Genomic DNA, 23559 nt, shown 5'->3' with positions numbered 1-23559 from the left:
CACGAAATGTGATACTGAGATAAAGCAATTAATATTAGACAGAAAATAATTGAGTTTCATGTTCTCTGTTGTAGAAAAGTTTAGGAATCGTTGACCTCTTCAACCATGTTATTTTACAATAAAATAAGTCAAGATATATAGCTTGGTTAAAGCTATAAAGAAAAAATAATGAATGAAAACTAATTTTGTAATTCATGCATGACTGAAAACCATATTAGAAAATCTGGTAAAGAGATCATAAAATGCTATGTAGTGTATTAAAGTAGGCTACAGTATGCAGTTTATATTCTAGTTTTGTATAAAATATATATAATATACTTATTTAAGACTCAATTGAGTAACTTTTTTTGTGGTTTAACAACAATTATGAAACAAAGCTACAGTAAATTCACATTTACAATAAATTAATATTTGAAACAATTAAAAGATAATATTTATTATTTAACAGTTTCCTATATAGAGCTAATGGCGTCACAAAGGGGGTGCGGGGGGGGTACGGCCCACACCCGGGTGTAACCTGCCAAGGGATGACAACAAAATGTCAGCTCCTGTTCAGGAGCTGAGTGCTGCACTGTTACATTATGTGCAGCACTCGGCTCCTGACACTGTGTAGGAGCCGGCACTACAGCCACGGCATTCCCCGGGGGGCAGTCCCACCTCCCAAACCCCTGGAGTGATGAAAAAATGGGTGTTGGGCCTCAAAACCCTGCCCCATCTCATGAAGCCCCACCCCTTTTCGCCCCAACCCATTTCTTCCTGCACCATATTGGGTGTACTTATAGTAAGTGATGCCTCTGTATAGTGCAGAATATTCCATTATGCTTAACAATTGGAACAACAGTAATAGAGCAAAACTAGGAAATAACAAACATAGTTAGAAAGGCCCTGCTTGCAAGCTTACAATCTATAGAGAAATAGGCATTGATACACAAGGATAGATGCTTACTATTGCATAATGGTCCTGCGATTGCAAAGGTTCTTAATGGGTTGTATGACATGGTCATCCAACAATGTTGGCCAAGGGTCAGGAGGATGTAAAAGTAAAGAATGACAACATAAATAAGGCTATGTGTGGATAAAGAGGATATCATTTGATAGGGAGACATTGAAGTTAAATTGGGTGAGTCTGGAATTTGACAAGCTTGTCTGAAGAGATACATTTTCAGGGAACACTTGGAAGTTTGGAGTAGTGATGTGCACCGGAAATTTTTTGGGTTTTGGGTTTTGGTTTTGGATTCGGTTCCGCTGCTGTGTTTTGGATTCGGACGCGTTTTGGCAAAACCTCCCAGAAGATTTTTTGTCGGATTCGGGTGTGTTTGGATCCGGGTGTTTTTTTACAAAAACCCTCAAAAACAGATTAAATCATAGAATTTGGGGGTCATTTTGATCCCATAGTATTATTAACCTCAATAACCATAATTTCCACTCATTTCCAGTCTATTCTGAACACCTCACAATATTATTTTTAGTCCTAAAATTTGCACCAAGGTCACTGGATGACTAAGCTAAGCGACCCAAGTGGCCGACACAAACACCTGGCCCATCTAGGATTGGCACTGCAGTGTCAGACACAATGGCAGATTAAAAAAATTGTCCCCAAACAGCACATGATGCAAAGAAAAAAAGAGGCGCAATGAGGTAGTTGTGTGGCTAAGCTAAGCGACCCAAGTGGCCAACACAAACACGTGGCCCATCTAGGAGTGGCACTGCAGTGTCAGACAGGATGGCAGATAATAAAAATAGTCCCCAAACAGCACATGATGCAAAGAAAAAAAGAGGCGCAATGAGGTAGCTGTGTGACTAAGCTAAGTGACCCAAGTGGCCGACACAAACACCTGGCCCATCTAGGAGTGGCACTGCAGTGTCAGACAGGATGGCACTTAAAATAAATAGTCCCCAAACAGCACATGATGCAAAGAAAAAAAGAGGCACAATGAGTTAGCTGTGTGACTAAGCTAAGCGACCCAAGTGGCCAACACAAACACCTGGCCCATCTAGGAGTGGCACTGCAGTGTCAGACAGGATGGCAGATAAAAAAAATAACCCCAAACAGCACATGATGCAAAGAAAAATGAAAGAAAAAAGAAGTGCAAGATGGAATTGTCCTTGGAATTGTTGTATAAACAGGACATGCACACTTTAACAAACCCATAATTTCAGCGACAGGGTCTGCCACACAACTGTGATGGAAATGACTGGTTGGTTTGGGCCCCCACCAAAAAAGAAGCAATCAATCTCTCCTTGCAGAAACTGGCTCTACAGAGGCAAGATGTCCACCTCCTCCTCATCATCTGATTCCTCACCCCTTTCACTGTGTACATCCCCCTCCTCACAGATTATTAATTCGTCCCCACTGGAATCCACCATCTCATGTCCCTGTGTACTTTCTGGAGGCAATTGCTGGTGAATGTCTCCATGGAGGAATTGATTATAATTCATTTTGATGAACATCATCTTCTCCACATTCATTTTCTGGAAGTAACCTCGTACGCCGATTGCTGACAAGGTGAGCGGCTGCACTAAACACTCTTTCGGAGTACACACTAGAGGTTGAGCAACTTAGGTAAAATTAAGCTAGTTTGTGCAAGGGCCTCCAAATTGCCTCTTTTTCCTGCCAGTATACTTACGGACTGTCTGACGTGCCTACTTGGATGCGGTCACTCATATAATCCTCCACCATTCTTTCAATGGTGACAGAATCATATGCAGTGACAGTAGACGACATGTCAGTAATCGTTTGCAGGTCCTTCAGTCCAGACCAGATGTCAACACTTGCTCCAGACTGCCCTGCATCACTACCAGCGGGTGGGCTCGGAATTCTTAGCCTTTTCCTTGCAGCCCCAGTTGCGGGAGAATGTGAAGGAGGAGCTGTTGATGGGTCACGTTCTGCTTGACTTGACAATTTTCTCAACTGCAGGTCTTTGAACCTCTGCAGACTTGTGTCTGCCGGAAAGAGAGATACAATGTAGGTTTTAAATCTAGGATCGAGCTTGGTGGCCAAAATGTGCTGCTCTGATTTCAACAGATTGACCACCCGTGAATCCTGGTTAAGCGAATTAAGGACTCCATCCACAAGTCCCACATGCCTAGCGGAATCGCTCTGTTTTAGCTCCTCTTTCAATCTCTCCAGCTTCTTCTGCAAAAGCCTGATAAGGGGAATGACCTGACTCAGGCTGGCAGTGTCTGAACTGACTTCACGTGTGGCAAGTTCAAAGGGTTGCAGAACATTGCACAACGTTAAAATAATTCTCCACTGCACTTGATTCAGGTGCATTACCCCTCATTTGCCTATATTGTAGGTAGCTGTATAGGCTTGAATGGCCTTTTGCTGCTCCTCCATCCTCGGAAGCATATAGAGGGTTGAATTCCACCTCGTTACCACCTCTTGCTTCAGATGATGGCAGTGCAGGTACAGGAGTGTTTGCTGGTGCTCCAGTCTTTGGCACGCGGTGGCTGAATGCCGAAAGTGGCCCGCAATTCTTCGGGCCACCGACAGCATCTCTTGCACGCCCCTGTCATTTTTTAAATAATTCTACACCACCAAATTCAATGTATGTGCAAAACATGGGACGTGCTGGAATTTGCCCACATGTAATGCATGCACAATATTGGTGGCGTTGTCCGATGTCACAAATCCCCAGGAGAGTCCAATTGGGGTAAGCCATTCTGCGATGATGTTCCTCAGTTTCCGTAAGAGGTTGTCAGCTGTGTGCCTTTTATGGAAAGCGGTGAAACAAAGCGTAGCCTGCCTAGGAACGAGTTGGCGTTTGCGAGATGCTGCTACTGGTGCAGCCGCTCCTGTTCTTTTGCGGGAGGCAATACATTTACCCAGTGGGCTGTCACAGTCATATAGTCCTGAGTCTGCCATGGTCCACTTGTTCACATGTCCGTGGTTAAGTGGACATTGGGTACAACTGTATTTTTTAGGACCATGGTGTCTCTTTTTCTGAGGTCTGTGTACATGTTTGGTATCTCCTGCATAGAGAAATGGAACTTAGATGGTATTTGGTACCGGGGACACAGTACCTCAATCATTTTTCTAGTTCCCTTTTAATTAACGGTGGATACTGGAAACACGTTTCTCACCACCCAGGCTGCCAATGCCTGAGTTATCCGCTTTGCAGCAGGATGACTGCTGTGATATTTCATCTTCCTCGCAAAGGACTGTTGGACAGTCAATTGCTTACTGGAAGTAGTACAAGTGGTCTTCCAACTTCCCCTCTGGGATGACGATCGATTCCCAGCAGCAACAACAGCAGCGCCAGCAGCAGTAGGCGTTACACTCAAGGATGCATCGGAGGAATCCCAGGCAGGAGAGGACTCGTCAGACTTGACAGTGACATGGCCTGCATGACTATTGGCGTTCCTGTCTAAGGAGGAAATTGACACTGAGGGAGTTGGTGGTGTGGTTTGCAGGAGCTTGGTTACAAGAGGAAGGGATTTAGTTGGCAGTGGACTGCTTCCGCTGTCACCCAAAGTTTTTGAACTTGTCACTGACTTCTGATGCATGCACTCCAGGTGACGTATAAGGGAGGATTAATTAGGTGGTTAATGTCCTTACCCCAACTTATTACAGCTTGACAAAGGCAACACACGGCTTGACACCAGTTGTCCGCATTTCTGTTGAAATAATTCCACACCGAAGAGGTGATTTTTTTTTTGTATTTTGACCAGGCATGTCAATGGCCATATTCATCCCACAGACAACAGGTGTCTCCCCGGGTGCCTGGCTTAAACAAACCACCTCACCATCAGAATCCTCCTTGTCAATTTCCTCCCCAGCACCAGCAACACCCATATCCTCATCCTGGTGTTCTTCAACAGTGACATCTTCAATTTGACTATCAGGAACTGGACTGCGGGTGCTCCTTCCAGCACTTGCAGGGGGCGTGCAAATGGTGGAAGGCGCCACCTCTTCCCGTCCAGTGTTGGGAAGGTGAGGCATCGCAACTGACACAATTGGATTCTCCTTAGGGATTTGTGATTTAGAAGAACGCACAGTTATTTGCTGTGATTTTGCCATCTTAAGTCTTTTAAGTTTTCTTGCAGGAGGATGAGTGCTTCCATCCTCATGTGAAGCTGACCCACTAGTCATGAGGAACATAGGACAGGGCCTCAGCCGTTCCTTGCCACTCCTTGTTGTAAATGGCATATTGGCAAGTTTACGCTTCTCCTCAGACAATTTTAATTTTGATTTTTGGGTCATTTTACTGAACTTTTGTTTTTTGGATTTTACATGCTCTCTACTATGACATTAGGCATCGGCCTTGGCAGATGACATTGATGGCATTTCATCGTCTCGGCCATGACTAGTGGCAGCAGCTTCAGCATGAGGTGGAAGTGGATCTTGATATTTCCCTTTTTTACCCTACACATTTTTGTTCTCCTTTTTTTAATGTGTGGAATTATATGCCAGTAATATATTTATCAATAGCAATGGCCTACTACTATATATACTGTGCACAAAAACTTAAATGCACCACAGGTATGGATGGATAGCAAACTTGACGACACAGAGGTAGGTAGAGCAGTGGCCTACTGTACAATACTGCTATATATTGTATACTGGTGGTCAGCAAACTGTGCAAAACTGAAATGAACCTCAGGTATGGATGGATAGTATACTTGACTACACAGAGGTAGGAAGAGCAGTGGCCTACTGTACCATAATGCTATATATTATATACTGGTGGTCAGCAAACTGTGCAAAACTGAAATGCACCACAGGTATGGATGGATAGAATACTTGACGACACAGAGGTAGGTAGAGCAATGGCCTACTGTACCGTACTGCTATATATTATATATACTGGTGGTCAGCAAACTTTGCAAAACTGAAATGCACCACAGGTATGGATGGATAGTATACTTGACGACACAGAGGTAGTTAGAGCAGTGGCCTACTGTACCGTACTGCTATATATTATATACTGGTGGTCAGCAAACTGTGCAAAACTGAAATTCACCACAGATATGGGTGGATAGTATACTTGACGACACAGAGGTAGGTAGAGCAGTGGCCTACTGTGCCATACTGCTATATTTTATATACTGGTGGTCAGCAAACTGTGCAAAACTGAAATGCACCACAGGTATGGATGGATAGTAAACTTGACGACACAGAGGTAGGTAGAGCAGTGGCCTACTGTACCATACTGCTATATATTATATACTGGTGGTCAGCAAACTGTGCAAAACTGAAATGCACCACAGGTATGGATGGATAGTATACTTGACGACACAGAGGTAGGTAGAGCAGTGGCCTACTGTACCGTACTGCTATATATTATATACTGGTGGTCAGCAAACTGTGCAAAACTGAAATGCACCACAGGTATGGATGGATAGTATACTTGACGACACAGAGGTAGGTAGAGCAGTGGCCTACTGTACCATACTGTTATATTTTATATACTGGTGGTCAGCAAACTGTGCAAAACTGAAATGCACCACAGGTATGGATGGATAGTATACTTGACGATACAGAGGTAGGTAGAGCAGTGAAATACTTTACCGTACTGCTATATATTATATACTGGTGGTCAGCAAACTGTGTAAAACTGAAATGCACCACAGGTATGGATGGGATCGTATACTTGACAACACAGATGAAGAGCAGTGGACTACTGTACCGTACTGCTATATATATAGTTATACTGGTTGTCAGCAAAATTCTGCACTGTCATCCTACTATGTACTGCAATGCAGCACAGATATGGAACGTTTTTCAGGCAGAGAACGTATAATACTGGTGGTCACTGGTCAGCAAAACTCTGCACTGTCCTCCTACTATATAATACTGCTGGTCCCCAGTCCCCACAATAGAGCAATTAGCACACTGAGCACAGATATTTGCAGCACACTAAGCACAGATATTTGCAGCCCACTGAATATAGAAACAGAGAGGACGCCAGCCACGTCCTCTCACGATCATCTCCAATGCACAAGTGAAAAATTGTGGTGACGCACGGCTCCTTATATAGAATACGAATCTCACGAGAATCCGACCGCGGGATGATGACGTTCGGGTGCACTCGGGTTAACCAAGCAAGGCGGGAGGATCCAAATTGCTCGGACCCGTGCAAAAAAAGGTGAAGTTCGGGCAGGTACGGATCCCGAGGATCCGAACCCGCTCATCACTAGTTTGGAGTATAAAGGTGAATTTATTGTGCATGGGCGGGCTTTCCACAGAGTGTATGCAGTCCGATAAAAGTCCTGTCATTTTTTTAGTGGGAGCGAGTAATGAGTTTGGATGAAAGACGCAGATCTTGTGCAGTTTGTAGAGGTCTAGTAGAGAGATATCTTTAAATCAGAAAAGAGATGTACTGTATGTTGGTGCAGTTTGGTTATTAGTATTGTATGTAAGTAAAAGTATTTTATATTGAATATGGACCATGCCGGTAACCAATGGAGGAAGTGGATTCACAGATGATGAACATCTAGCAAGGAAGATCAGTTTTCCAGCTGCATTCAAAATGGATTGTAGTAGTGAGAGACTAATTTTGGGAAGATCAGAAGGAGACTATTGCAATAATCAATGCGGGAGATAATGAGTGCATGAATTAGGATTTTTGTAGTGTCTTGTGTATGGTCGTAATTTGAAGATGTATGCACCATCAGTGCCGTAACTACGTGTGTGCGAAGGGGGCTTCGCACACAGCGCAGTTAGGCTGTAGGCGCACCATCCTCTCCACACTAATTTCTCCTCACCAGCTACAGCACTGCCCGCTGTAGTGTAATGTAATATTAGTAGCGCTGTGCCCGGCACCTTTCCTGCCGGAGGCAGCGCTGCTAAAATACATTACATTAGTCACAGCAGGCAGCGGCGCAGCTCTCTCCCCACACTCAGTCCCCCTCTGCTCAGTCCGCCCCCCTCCTCCTGCTCTAGCACTGTGCAAACACTGCCGGGTACTGGAGATGACTCATCTCATAGACGGCTGCTGCTGGCTTCACAGGAGTGAAGTCTCTCTCCTCCTCTCGGACTCTTATCATGTAGGTATTATTTACTGTCCATTATGTGTTTATTACTGTTTCGGGCAGTAAACTAAATAACATTAACCACAAGGCCAGTCTATCTTACTCATCCTGGAATGTGTCTCAGTGATTTTTAAAACAAATCACGGTGTACAATACAGTGGAAAGATTTGTAAAACAAAACCCAAAACACTCCAAAAACTGCACATACATTAATCTAATGTGTTTGTATGTTTGTGTGTGTGTGTGTGTATGTATACACACACACATTGAGTACTGCTGTCTGTGACTATCGGATGCTGCTGGCTGTGTAATGTGACTGATGGACGCTACCGTGCTGTGTAATGTGGCCGACGGATGCTGCCGTGCTGTGTAATGTGGCCAACGGATGCCGCCGTGCTGTGTAATGTGGCCGACGAATGCTGCCGTGCTGTGTAATGTGGCCGACAGATGCTGCTGTGCTGTGTAATGTGGCCGACGGATGCTGCCGTGCTGTGTTATGTGGCCGACGGATGCTGCCGTACTGTGTTATGTGGCCGACGGACGCTGCCGTGCTGTATAATGTGGCCGATGGATGCTACCGTGCTGTGTAATGTGGCCGACAGATGCTGTGCAATGTGGCCGATGGATGCTACCGCGCTGTATAATGTGGCCGATGAACGCTACTGTACTGTATAATGTGGCGACGGACACTGCCGTGCTGTGTAATGTGGCCGATGTACGTTACAGTGCTGTGCAATGAAATTGACCGAAGCTATCGCACTGTGTATCGCCCCTAATGAACGCCACCACTCTGCGTAACGTGACTAATGGAAACTACCATGCTGCGTAACGTGACTAATGTACTCTACCATGTGGTGTAATGTGACTAATGGGTGCTACCATGCAGAGTGATGTGAGTAACAGACGCTACTGTGCAGTGTAGTGTGAGTAACGGGCGCTACCATGCGGAGTTATGTGACTAATGGATGTTCCATGAAGCCCCACCCCTATTTTTATGTCCGTAACTAACATGGGGGGGGGGGCGTGGATGCTGTTTCTTGCACACAGCGCTAAAATGTCTAGTTACGGCACTGTGCAACATGTTTTGTAGACAGATTGAATGTGGGGAACAAAGGATGTTCAGAGTCAAATATAACACCTAGGCAGAAGACAATGTTGTGTTAAACCATAAAAATACTGTTGTCAAAAGTGTGAGAAAAAATATGAATTGTCCCAGCAAGTCTACATGCTGCATTTCTAAGTTTCACTTTATTAATGCTACAGCTATTATTAACATCACCCAGATACAATTACAGCTAGAAAGCTGCACCACAGATTTTAACTCATAAATTAAGTGATGAGGGATAGCATCCATATAATTGGACTAATTAAAAAGGAACTTTTAGCAGTCATTCAGCTTGAATAAAGATTGCTACTGTACTGACAAAATGCAATAACAGGTGTTTTACTGTTAAGAAAGAGGCTGAGAATTATTGAATGAATTTACAATAACCAGAATCCCTACTCTTGAGATTTTGTGAATAAAACCATACAAACTTTATTGTGAAATGAATATGCATATACTATAGAGCACCACACTCTAAGAATGTAATTTTTTGAATTGCCATTTCAAACGCAAGAGCACTTTAATCTGAGATTATGAATCTGCCCAAACTACAGTAATCATCATATTGTAATTACTGTAAATACACTGTGACTTTAGTGTTTGATAGAAACACTGGTAATATGATAAATGGGCGATATGTTTGCCAAGGTTTTTTGGCCTATGTATTTTAAATCCCCAGGAAATGTCTGGTTTGCTAAACAGACTTCAAGAGAGTTTTGGCTTTTAGTAAAAGGCAAATATGGGTCCTGGCGGTAGTAGTACCCAATAAGTAGTAGTAGTAGTAGTAGTAGTAGTAGTAGTAGTAATATAGGCTGTCCCTCAAACACACACCATCTTGTCAAAGCCCATAATAAAAAGTTGTACATTATGAAATTGTCCTTGCTCCCTTCCACTCACCCATATGTTAAAGAGCACATACACACAACCAAAGACTTCAGCTACAGGGACTGCAACTTCTTGGGCTAAATTTCTTGGTTTGCTTGGGCCTGTACAAAAGCAAACACTTTGGTGGTTTGGTTTAACCACGCTACGAATGGCCTTATGGTCAACAGTGTTAATTATCATCACATCCTCTGCATCACTATTATAACTGGTATATATTGCACAAAAAATGAGCTCATCACCAGTGAAATCCACCATTGCAGAAGTGTCTGTTGTAATTGCTGGCAAAGGTAATCTTCATAGAATTTGGAGTTCATTTTGATGAGCATCATCATATTTTGGAAGTAGCTTGCTATATCGATAGCTCACAAGGTTCCTGGTTGTGCTAAACTGAATACACAAAGGATTGTGGGAAGTTTAAAGAAATCCTAGCTAATATGTACAATGGGTTTCAAATTGCCTTATTATATTCCCAGTATTTAAAGGGACTGTCTGAGATGCTAATTAGTAGATTATCAGCTTGATGTGTAAATCATGATGCCTTGTTGCCATTCCCTAGTTGGAATACAGTAGTAACCAGGTGGAATACCACCTGGTTAGTACTTTGTGCTTCAGATGGTGGGATTGCAAACTGTTTCTTGTAGCTGCTGAATGTTGATACTGCCCAGAAATGGTATTGGCCACAACCAGAATATCCAACACAGACCTATAATTTTTTAACAAATTTCAATCCACCAGTTTATTGTATGTGCAAACATGTAACATGTTGAAACTCAACCAGCTGTAATGCTTATACAATGTTACTTGTGTTATTGAAGAAGACAAATCCTGAAGAGATCCGTAGTTGGGATTTTCTATCACATCCCTGAGTTTTTCCAACAGACTTTAACTGGTATGGGTCTTTTGGAAACAAGTGATACAGAGAGTAGCCCATTTGTGAATGAGTTGGTATTGTGTGTCAGACACTGCTTCTGTTGATATATGAGGTACTGTACACCCACCCAATGAGCTGTCACATTCATATAATCTTTGGTTAGTACAGTAAATGTTCATTTGGTACATTTAGTGGGTAAAACATATTTTTATTTAAGTCCCGGCACATGTAAGAAATTACTGTTCTTGTACATTGCAGATATTGGACACAAATCTAATGCTAACATAGCCATCATGGCTTTAGTGAGTCGATTTGCAGAAGTAGGGCTGCTGAAATACCTGGTTCTTCTTGCATATGAATGTTTCACATAAAATTGGCATGTGAAACTAGTACTTGTCTTCTTTTTGGTCTTCTCTGTTATAACAATTCACCCCAGCTGCAGAAGAGCTAGCATGTAATGAATTCTGGATAGGAAGAGTCAGTTTACCTTTGCAAAATTGAATGCAATACTACCTCAGATTGCTAATGAGGAGGTTAATGATGCAGATGTTAATGGTGGATATTTCATGTGCTGGACTCTATCCATGCTGTTGGCAGCTGGAGCTGAACTGCTTAACATTATTTTATATAATTTTCCAGATTTCGGTAAATAATTTGAATGTACTAGCTGCAAATGAAGTAACAGGGAGAAGGTGCCTAAATGGGTAACATTCCTTTTTCTACTTACTGTACTTTGATTTTACAAATGCCATGGGTGACTCAACTAACATTGTCTGGATTTGGGTAAACAAAATCTCACATGGAAGAGGTGGCTTCTTTTTCCCCAGGCATAACAATGCATTGCTTATCACTGGCAAGAACTGACACCAGTGGATGACTTACTTTGACACAAACAACATCATCCTCCTGAATTTTATCAACATGTAATGTCCAACACATTCATCATGAACAGTCTGCTGTACATATGTGCCCTTTCTCATTTAACTTTCATATGCAATGAGTTGCGTATGCAGGATGCATGATAGCTACCAGCTCCCATATAAGTCAGCGACCTCACGAGCATCTTTTTTTCCCTGAAAATACATCTTCTTCAAATTGCTATGCAGATAAGGTTCACAAGAAGACTTTGCTGATTAAAATGACACACAGCATGACTATATTATGTGTGTGACTGCCGCTGTGTCTGCATATGAAATGCTATGATACAGTGTTTTCATTGCAAGCAGAATTATCACTAAACAGGAACATGATTACCTTCAAGTCTATAATCCAAGGGTACCAACATTCAACCTGCTCTTTAAGATTCACAAATATTCTACAATATGTCCAAGTTGACTGATAATATCTGAACTTAAAGGCTTTTCAGAGAAACTCTGCATTTTTATTGACACTCATTTAAGGCAGCATGTTACTGGTCTGGCATCATATATTCAAGACAATATGTATGTCCTAAGAAAGATACATGACAAATTGGAAAAAAAATCTTCCAGTGAACACAGATGTTAAAGCTCTTTAAACTATCATCAAACATGAACTGGGGATCTCTGCCATCTGATACTTCCTTGAGATGAAAGGCTTCACAGACTTTCACAACTTCCTGCTCCAACTTTGTAAATTTGTATTATTCAGAAGCTATTACATATTTGACCACAAATTATTTCTCCAGTGCAGGGGCACTGCCATGGGGATAGCTTGCACCCTCAGATAAATGTTTTCCTTGGCTGGTGGATGTGAGAGCTAGTGTTCAGAGAAAAGAATGATTACTATACTCAACAGATCACATAATAAAGGTATGTCAATGATATACTCCAAATATGGAATGGTGAAAACTAAGAAATTTGAGTTTTTCATAGGTATCATCAACATCAATAAAAAACCTAAAATGTACCTGTGAGGTAAATTAAATAAGTATATCTTTCTTTGATTTGAAGATGTACAGAAAAATGACAACATTCTGGCTACACATTGGTTGCACGCATGTTGTGGGAAAGTGGAGTGCACGTACCCGTATCCATCCAGTTTACATGGAGGACCCACGTGTGCGATTGAGCACATCATGCTGCAATGCATATGCATCATGGTAACACTATAAAGTGCTATATACTGCAACAACAACCGGACACATCTGTACTACTACAAACCATCTCCTACATTATTCCAGTTCACAATTGCCCCCTACTTTAGATACCATTCCTAAAAGAGACTTTTTTAGACTGAGAATGAACTGTTCAGATGATAGCAACTATGAAGATAAACACATTGAACTCAATGCTTGAAGTCCCAGATATAGCAACAAGACCATCGAGAGAGCAAGGAACTATGCAGCCAAATGCAGTAGAGAATCACTAATTTTTTCTTAGAAAACAAAAAATACCAGTCAGAACTCACAAGAAATTTGATTTGCAGAAGACTTCTGCAACAGTTGGAAGGAAGTAAAAGATGCCCAACAAATACACTAGCATATTCTTACCTCAGACCCAAGTCCTGAGTGAAAAATTAGGGGAACAGGTAACCATGAGCTGCAGTAGGTTGTGATCCTAAGAGACTGACTGATTAGAAGCCATTATACTAGATGTCCCCCAAAGAGGTCATTAGTGATTGGTACGTTCCCCTGTGGTTCCTGCAAAATCTGTAACCACATCATAATTACAGATAAAGTGACAGACAAATCCAACACACAGATTGTCATCAGGAATCACATTACCTGCTATAGCAAAAATATCATCTATTGCAACATATACCCATGTGATAAAAATATATTGGCATTATGACACAGTTGCTAAAACAGAGGATGTTAGATCATTTGAGTATAATTAGGAATGCACAGACAGATTTGATAAAATGAAACAGCTTACTTCAGTGGCAAGACAGTTTCACCATTTCCACAAAAATACATTAATTAAATTGGAAATAGTAAGTTTGGGGATAAGAAGAGGAGACATCACCAAGGAATTATAAAAAAATAAAGTTTTTGGACCTTCCAACTAGATACAGTGGCACCCAAAGGCCTTAATGAACATTAAATGACAGTGTTTTTCTTTAAGTTATGCATCATTCTAGGATTTGGCACTGATACATTATAACCATACCCTGGTATTATGTTCTATTTATCATAATATTGCAATTACTGTATATCATACTATCATCTAGCATATCCCTATATTAATGTTAAAATAAATGTAGGTTCCCACACTGAATTTGCTACTCATTTTTAAACTATGCACTTTCATTCACTTAATGGATTCATTCTGACATTATTTGAATCTTGTAGTTGTTTTCATAGTTTTTACTTCAAACAAATAATCTAATTTTTCTTCATCATTATAATACACCAGATCAGGGGCGGATCCAGAACAAAATGACAGGGGGGGCACCACGATAGGGAAAGGCAGGCGGGCGGGAATGGGGGGGTTGGTCTTTGGATGTGTAGCTGCAGGATTTACAATGTACGGTGACTTCCGCAAGGCACCTTCTGCTACATAAACCCCAAAGCAACACCCTGTATTTTTTGCATGAAGCATACAGAAATTATCAGACAAGGCCATCACCCGGTCTTATAGGCCCTACACACTGGGCGATATCAAACATATGAACAATCTCGTTCATTAATGAACAAGATACCGTTCATATCTTTGAGTGTGGAGGCTCCAGCGATGAACAATGTGCGGCTCCGCGCTCGTTCATCGCTGGTGCCCCGTTGGCTGTGCATGCACGCCAATATGGACGATCTCGTCCATATTTGCTTGCACTTCTATGGAGCCGTGTGATGGGGGAAGTGAAGAAACTTCACTCCCCCCGTCACTGCCCCCCGCTGTTGGGTCGCCCGTCGGCCGTATCTGCTGTCGGGCAGCTCGGCGGCGGATCGATAAATGTGTAGGGCCCTTTACTGTAGAGGGGCCAACACCACGCCTAGGGTGAGCACAATCATATGTCCCAACCTGTTGTGGAACTACAAATCACAGCCAGAAGTTTGCATTGTCCATGCTGGGATAAGTAGTTCCACAGAGATCCTGTGTCTGAGCTATAACAGGGCAAAACCAAGGGACTGGGATAACCCTCAAACAAAATTGTGACTGTCCCTCACCTTAAACTCGCGGCTGTGCTGGGGAGTATACTCCAGGGTCCAGAGGGAATGCAGGATCGTGGCCCAGTGCTCGCTCTGTCACCTCCTTGCGGTCCTGGCCGTGATGTTAGTGAAGCAGGTGTTGCCGTGGCCGGACCTGCCGAGCACCCTGGGGCTAGGAGGGGGGAGCTGCAGAGAGGCCGGCTGGCTGTGGGCCGGGGAGCACTTGGGTGAAGGCAGCCCGAACAGCTTCTTTCCCGCTGCTTCTCGTGGGGGCAGCGCTGGAGACACCAGCTACGCTAAGCTCCAGCTTCTGCTCCGGAGATACAGCGGCGGTGAAAGTAATAACCTGGGCTGGCAGCTTTATTGGGCAGGCGGGCTGTGAGCGGCGGGTGGTAGTGAGCGGCGGCCAGCAGTGATTTCAGCAGCGCCCTCACAGGTCCGGCGCTCAACGCGGCTGCTTTTGCCGGGCCTGGTAACGCGCTGCTAGTGTAGCCCTGCTGAGCCTCCTGCCGGCATGTACACCACAGCGGTACTTGCAGCTAGTGATCCTAAATGACAGGGGGGGCACGTGCCTGGGTGCCCCCCCCCCTGGATCCGCCACTGCACCAGATACTTAGCTCACACAGCATTAGTCATTCATATCACAATTTAATTTATAGCTACACACAATGTATTCCCACCTCTCTTTTATTCTCACCTCACATTTTCACTGTCCAAGCTATGCTTATGTGACACTATTAACACAATGCAATTAGCATAATGCACCACATAATTCACCTGTCATTTTTCACACACAGCCCTTTGTCAATAATTTATAGTACTAAGCGCAGATGCAAGATCCTAGAAGTGAATGCTCTGGTCAGGATTCTCATATAGTGTATACAGTACTCCTACTTTATTCCAAGGCACTGTGGTTGGTATCAGCATGCATGTCCAGTGTGTCAGCACCCATTTAACTTGAACATTATGTTAGTGGATTAAGAGCTAGATGCATCATCACTTGGAGAGTGATAAAATGGAGAGAGAAAAAGTACCAGCCAATCAACTCTTAACTGTCATTTTGCAAACCCAGTCTGTAACATGCAGTTAGAAGCTGATTGGCTGGTACTTTTTTTCTCTCTATTTTATCACTCTCCAAGCAATGACGCATCTAGCCATTAGAGTGAGAAAGTGAGCTGCACAAGCGGTGCAGCTGAAAGATGATCTACATAGTAACATATAGTAACATAGTTTCTCAGGTTGAAAAAAGATAATTTGTCCATCAGGTTAAAACCTATAAGGGATTTCCTACACTTTATCATTTTTAGGACCAATTTTATCTGTTGTGGATGTCGGCCATTCTGTTTATTCCTCTTTTTTATTTTTTAACTAGAGTGCACGATCTACCCACCATAACCCTTTATATTCTTATCCATCTGGAATTTATCTAGCCCATTTTTAAAGTAATGACGAGTCCGCCATTACTGCTCTCTCTGGCAGGGAATTCTAAATACGTATTGTCCTTACTGTGAAGAAACCTTTCCATCTCTGTGTGTGAAATCTCCTAAGTGGATGTCCACGTGTCCTTTGTGTTGTTCTTACCAAAAGCAAATCCTCCACAAGCTCTGTGTATTGTCCCATTATATATTTGTAAATGTTAATTATGTCCCCTTTTAATCTCCTCTTTTCCAGTGTGAACATGTCTAGCCTATCAAGCCTTTCCTCATATTCTAGCATCTCCATCCCCTTAATCAATTTGGTCGCCCATCTCTGAACCTTTTCTAGTTCCAGGATATCCTTTTTAAAGTATGGTGCCCAAAATTGGGCACAGTATTCAAGATGTGGACTCACTAGGGATTTATATAATGGTAGTATAACACACTCACCCTTGCATCAATTCCTGACTTTATGCATGCTAATACCTTGTTTGCCTTCTTTGCTGCAATCCTACTTTGGGTACTACAGCTAAGTTTGTTATCTATGTGAACACCTAAGTCTTTTTCCAGTACAGAAGAATCTTAATCTGTTGAATTAAGTATGGGATCTCGATGGTCTGGATCCCCACTGTCATAAAGCCAATGCCAGAATCCCAACAGACAGGATCCTGACGGCGTGTGTAGCGTGTCCCCTCATGGGCTTGATGCGCTCACCGCACTTCGGGCTTGGTGGCAAGCTTAGCTCACCACATTGATTTATTCACCCCCGGGGGTGGCGCGGTCCAAGAGGAGACTCCGGGCCCCAGTCAGGATTCCAACTGCTGGGATTCCCTTGGCTGTCGGGATTCCGGCATCAGTATCCTGACTGCCAGGATCCTGACAGTCAGGAAACTAACTGCTTCCTGATTTGTCATCCTTTCACCCAGCTATGATAGTACCTCTTCTACTGGTGACCTCTGTGGTACCAAGGGCACATGCCTCACCAGCCCTCCATAGCATTGTCTTGTCCTCTTTTAAACTCTAATTCAATACACTGTCTTTATTGCGTAACTGTAAAATAAATATAAAAACAACACACTATTTTATACATACTCAATCAAAGTTTATGATTCAGAAAATGAAAAGTAAAAGACAGGAGAAGTTTTACTACACCGGGGAAAGTCTCTATTCGGTTGCTTATGAAAAACAATTCTTACAAGTCAAAATAGTCAAACAATATAATAATGCAGCTATAAAACATTCCTACAGTATGTAGACTTTTATTATATGATCTGTCTAAAACAATTTTTTTTTACAAAGGAATATCTTAAATCAATTCAGTTTTAATAATTATATTTAAAACATACATTCAGTATTCAATGTAAGGTAACAGTATGTGTCTTTAAAAATTATATGTATTGTTTCCTCTGCCATGAATATGTTCTTACACTTTTTTTTAGTCTTCTCAACAGTTTTTTATTTGAATTTTTAGTATGATTTCAACAGGTATATAAAAATGTAATCTATCATTGTGTATTATTAGATATAATATGTTTTAAGTGTAGCCAAAAGTTCATAATCAACACAAACACTGTAAAGCAATAATAATGTTTATCCAATTATTCAGCAAGAAAAAAGATAAAGTTATGATTAAATAATAAATGTTTTAAATAAGTGAATCTAGCCAGCTTTCACACTTTAAGTTATTTGCTATATTACACGGTAAGCTTTTCATATTAGACATGCAGAGAGTTCCAAAACAGATGGTCATTTTATTTGGTTATGCAGTATTAAGACACACGGGTATATTTACTAAAAGCTGATTTGGGTCGATGTTGATCATTTTTTTGGTTGAGGTTGGGTCAATTTTTGAACAATTATGTGTTTCAGGGTCTCAATTACACAATTACTGACAGGTGATATTTTACATTGTCTTTAAAAAAATGTAAAAAATCATCTGTTAGTAAATGAAGGATTTAGAGGTTCATTTACAAGAAAATTGATCTGTGTCTATTTTTGGTCGAATTTGTTTTTCAGGGTCTTAATTCCACATGGTCTAAATTCCATAACAGATGATTTTGTAATTTTTTTTTTAAACAACGTCAAAAATCATCTGTTGGAAAATGTTTTTTTACAATAAATTTAACACCCATGCAGAGCTTTTCCGCACAATTGCAGTAAATGCCGAAGTTTAGTCATCTCACCATCATTGCTTCTTCAGTGATAAGAAGTGAAGAGTAATACCGCTTTCACATCGCTAACCCGGTAAAGAACCGGCTTTTGAACACGCTTCCGACCCGGGTCTGAACACGCTATACCCCTTTCACATCGCAGTTTGGAGCCGTGTTATTACCGGGTTATTCCCGGGTTGGTGCCTTTCACATTGAACCCGGTTCACCCTTTGAAAACATTTGTGATGTCATTATAAATGGACTTTTCTGTCTCCTATTGATGAGGTTTGAAAGGTATTACAAGGAGGGGCTGTGGAGTGCTCAGTAGTGCAGCAATCATGGCCGACACAGCACATGTCTCTATAGACTTTATGATAGTCTCAGCTGTACTGCTCTTGGATTCAGCCTGTGAGAGGATATTTGAGCTTCTCACATTTTGTAGCTTGTTCAGCAGCTATGTTATGAGGAGGCTGCAGTATTTGAGAGACACCGCCATTCGTCGCCGACAATACCTGCGCAGGAGGAGATCGTTTATATCTGCTTCTGTGACCACCATACTCAACCTTAACCTCACTTCTCAACGAAGATTGTGGTCTAGAGAATGGCAGCATGGACAAGTTTTTATGCAAAGTGTGCTGAACTTTCAGGATGTTCAGTGGAAGTGTCACTTCAGAATGTCGCATCACACATTCCACTAGCTTTTGGATTTAATGTCCCCAGCACTCTCTAGACAGACCACAAACTTCAGGTCACCAATAGAGCCAAGCAGGAGGCTAGCTATAGCATTGTGGTGGTATGCCACTCCAGGTGAATATTGCACAATTGCTTGCCTGTTTGGTGTGGGGATATCTACCGTTTGCACCATTGTACATGAGGTGACCAGAGCATTGGTGGACAACCTATACCACAGATTTATTTCTCTTCCGCATGGCCAGCATTTGGATAAAACAATTAAGGGATTTGTGGAGTCTGGATATCCGCAGTGTGCAGGTGCAATTGATGGTACCCACATCCCTATAATCGCACCTTATGATAATCCTGCCGACTACTACAACAGAAAGGGATGGCATTCCATTGTTTTGCAAGCTGTGGTGGATCATAAGTATTGGTAATGTTCTTGTCAGTGTGTTTTCTTAATGCTAATTGTTTATAATTAATTTACAACTTAATATATATTTTTATATTAGCTTCACAGACGTATTCATCGGTTGGCTGGGACGGTCACATGACGCTCGAGTGCTTGCTAACTCTGATCTGTACCGGCTAGCAGAGGACAAGCAAGGGGGCTACCTTTTTCCAAGAGAGGTGATTTTGTTTAATCATTTTAATACTTTTGAAAACATGCCCAAGAAAAGATGTGTTAAAATGACGCAATGTTCATGAATCAAGCAGGTTATAGATGAATGCAATTGGGACCAATTAGTTGTCGTTACCTTCCTATGTGCCCAACAGCCTGCCCATCACGGAGGAGTCTGCTCATATTTGTATTCCAATTTCTTGTTGCTAACGTACATTTTTTTTATCTATATTCCTACTAGAAATCCAAATTTGTGGACGGAGTGGAGATCCCGGTACACATAATTGGTGATGCAGCCTACCCGTTATGACGATGGGGTTCACCTAACATGTCCAGCTGAGCCCCAATCAAATTACATATACGCACACCCTGAGCTCGGCAAGAATGGTGGTCGAAAATGCAGTTGGACGATTAAAAGGACGTTGGCGCTGTCTTATGAAGCGCAATGATGTAGACATTAATATCATGCCTAACATTGTTGCAGCATGTTGTATTCTCCATAACCTATGTGAGTTTCAGAGGGAGGAATTCCTACCAGAGTGGACGGTGCAGGCCTCCGCTGCGTACCCTGCACTTGATTGTGAGGCCTATCTGGGCGACCATTCTGGAAGTGCAGAACAGATGAGGTCTGCTATAATGGCCAACCTTCCCTCATTACTCTGTTAATTTTTTTCAGTTTATATATTCTGTTAATTGTTGTTGCTACAAAAAATAAACCTGTTTAGTTGACGTTCTGCTACTGTGTCGATAACAAATGTACAACATCAATATCCAATTTGAAATGGATGTATCAAGCATTTTGTTTGTAAGTAAAAATAGGACAAGTCCAAAGATTAACAAAAGGTCAGAGACCTTAGAATTTTAATATGTATAAAACTTTGGAAAATAAAGTAGTGAAATCTTAACAGTAATAAAAGTCAAACCAGTAATTGTGTAAGAAAAAGACTCCTCTATGATTTTAAAACCAACTTTTTTTTAAAAACAATAACCATTTAAGATAAATTATGGTAAACAGGAGACTCTGTAGTTGTCTCCGTTTCAGAAGGTGATTGGGTGTGTTGAGGTTGTGTATGTTGAGGATGGGTATAGTGAGTTGGAGTTAGTGGAGGTGGGGTGTGTTGAGGTTGTGTATGTCGAGGATGGGTATAGTGAGTTGGAGTTAGTGGAGGTGGGGTTTGTTGAGGTTGGTTATGTCGAGGATGGGTATGCAGGGCTGGATTAAGCACTTGGGGGGGCCAGGGCTCCCAAGACATGGGGGCCCTATCCCCAACCAGGAATCAATCCCCAGCTGCAACCACTGATCACCTCCCCTCCACCCCAACGGGTTGCACACTGCTAGGGGAGGAGTGCATTATGTCCCATACCGCATGCGACTGTACATGCGGCTTCCTCCCCCTTTTCTTGGGCAGCAAGGTTGGGGACTGATCCATGCAATCTCCCCTCCGCTGCTGCCAGGAGAGCTGCTGCTGGCGGCGGAGGCTGGAGAGTTGAGACAGCAGCCAGTGGCAAACGCAGGATATGCATAGGGGGGGTTTCCAAATATATAATATACGCACACACACAGTTTGATGTGGGCGTCATTGTCCCTGATGACGGTGGTCCACCCCGGGGTGCGGAATTCTGCTGAGTGCCGCCTTGCACTGCACTGTGGATGGCATTTTATATATATATACAGATCTGGAAACCCCCAACCCCCTGTAAAATAAATTAAATATATACTGTGTGTGTATATGTATATATATATATATATATATATATATATATATATATGCTTTAATTCAACATTTCGGGCATCAGCCCATCGTCAGGAATAACAAAAAGTGTGAAGTACATTAAACAGTGTTATAAACATGCACTAACAGACACATAATTACCTGATCAGTTGCATCTGTGTGTACGCTCCCGGGCGCCGGCCTCCACGAGTCCCGCCGCGTCACTTCAGGCACATCCCCGCAGTGTCGCTCCCGGATGACGACAACTTTCACCAAGTCCCTGAGTGCCGCCACCTGCTTGTATGTGTGTATACATATGTATATATATATATATATATATATATATATAATGTGTGTGTGTGTGTATATATATATGTGTGTGTGTGTGTGTGTGTGTGTGTGTGTGTCTGTATATATATGTATGATATACATATATATATACATAATAAATACTTACATACAGAAATCATCTGCAACTGAAGCTGGATAGACTAGTGCCTCCCTCTCCAGAGTGCAGTTCATCCAACTGCTCGCTGCCCCCGCAAGTCTGCCCGCAGCTCCCCTCGGCTGGCTGCTGCTGCTACTGAATGCCTCAGCTACCGAGTGCCTCAGCTCCCATCGGCTGGCCACTGCTGCTGAGTGCTGACCCGCAACTCCTCTCGTCTGCCTGGCTGCTTGCCGCTGCCCGCGGCTGCCTGCATTTCCTATGCTGTGCAAAGCATAGAGAGCTGCCGGCAGCGCTGTCTCTGTAAAAGAAAAAAAAACACTTGACCCGTCGCGGGGTGGGGGGTATTCAGCACCAGAACTGTGCAGTCTCCAGCCGGGGGGCCCTTAAGACAGGGGGGCCCGGGGTACTGACCCCCTGGGCCCCCCCCTTAATCCGGCTCTGTGGGTATGGTGTGACGTTGGTTGAGGTGGGGTATGTTCATAGTAGGGGGGGCCAGGGTAATATTGGGTAGTTTGGTGGCACTGTGTGCAGCCCTTCAATGCATTGGAACATTCGGTCAAATATGGACATTTGAAATTCCTTCATTTCCCTCTGACGTTCTCTTGCATCCCTATTATAGGTTTCCTGCATAGAGATCAGCTGCGTCATAAATGTGTTGTTCATGTCTTGCTCTGCCTGCAAAAATCGCTCGAGACGTGCATCTTCTCGATCAGCCATGGCAGCGTCCATCTGCTCTAATTTCTGCACCAGGACAGTGGTCATAATTCTTGCAGCTTGCTCCGTTTTGTTTGGGCGGCGCCTCGTTGGTGGAACAGTATATACTGCAGACACAAATCAAATAATTATGTTATTGGAATTTGCAAAGAGCAGTGCTCGCAAACGTGTTTGTGGCCTCCTTCCACCTACACACTGCACATACTCTGCAACATTTATCATTTTTAATTGTATGGATTTATTGTTAAGATTTAATGACGTTAATGTTTAGAGTTGTTAGTTTGTGTTTAGTTTACGTTAATTGTTAATGTTAGTTATTATGCTTTTAGGATTGTTGTACTTACTGTTTCCACGCAAAGGCTGCGTTTGTGCAACTGGGGCCATTTGACTTGGCCCAGCCTCTGTGTCTTCTGGCGCATCAGTGGTTTCAGTTCTGCTGGGCTCCTGTACAACTGGGTCAGGCATAGTGGTTTGCATCGGTTGCGTATCATCCAGTACGAGTAGTGGAGATGGTGGTGGTGGTGATCGGGTGTCTGGGTACTGTTATCTGGTGTCTGGGTCCTATACGCTGCAGGTGGAAGCAGCACAGGCCTGTCTTGTTTCTGCTGCTGCTATGCTGGAGGATAAGCTAACCAGTGTTGCAAGTGCTGTGTGGCCAAATATTTTGGCACACTGCTCGTAATATTGCCACTCCATATGGGCAGAAATTTGAAGGAATAAACAGAACAGGACACTTGTCCTTAACTGTTATTCTTCCGGCGCTGATATCAATTAGTAATTAGTTAATAGTGCATCAAAAGCAGCTGAGTAAGACAACTAGCTAGGTTGCCAAATATATAGAAAACAAGGAAAAGTGTATACTCCGCGCTATATGTACACTGTAACAAGTTTAAACTATAGTGTGCAGTCTGTCATATAG

At 42.6% G+C, this 23559-nt stretch overlaps 1 long non-coding RNA gene across 1 annotated transcript in view; it reads left to right on the top strand.

The window, feature by feature from the left end:
* Window positions 1-20495, top strand: part of LOC134929139 (uncharacterized) — an 86205-nt gene extending 65710 nt beyond the window's left edge. The window contains exons 2-3 of the long non-coding RNA XR_010178316.1: window positions 19657-19774; window positions 20008-20495. This is a non-coding gene — a long non-coding RNA (uncharacterized LOC134929139). The remainder of the gene's footprint in view (window positions 1-19656; window positions 19775-20007) is intronic.
* Window positions 20496-23559: the final 3064 nt, after the last annotated feature.

The sequence above is a fragment of the Pseudophryne corroboree genome, chromosome 5, assembly GCF_028390025.1.
Source record: "Pseudophryne corroboree isolate aPseCor3 chromosome 5, aPseCor3.hap2, whole genome shotgun sequence".
In the NCBI taxonomy this organism is placed as follows: domain Eukaryota; kingdom Metazoa; phylum Chordata; class Amphibia; order Anura; family Myobatrachidae; genus Pseudophryne; species Pseudophryne corroboree.
The sequence above is the reverse complement of the archived record's forward strand: the minus strand, read 5'-3'. Positions and strand labels throughout refer to the sequence as shown.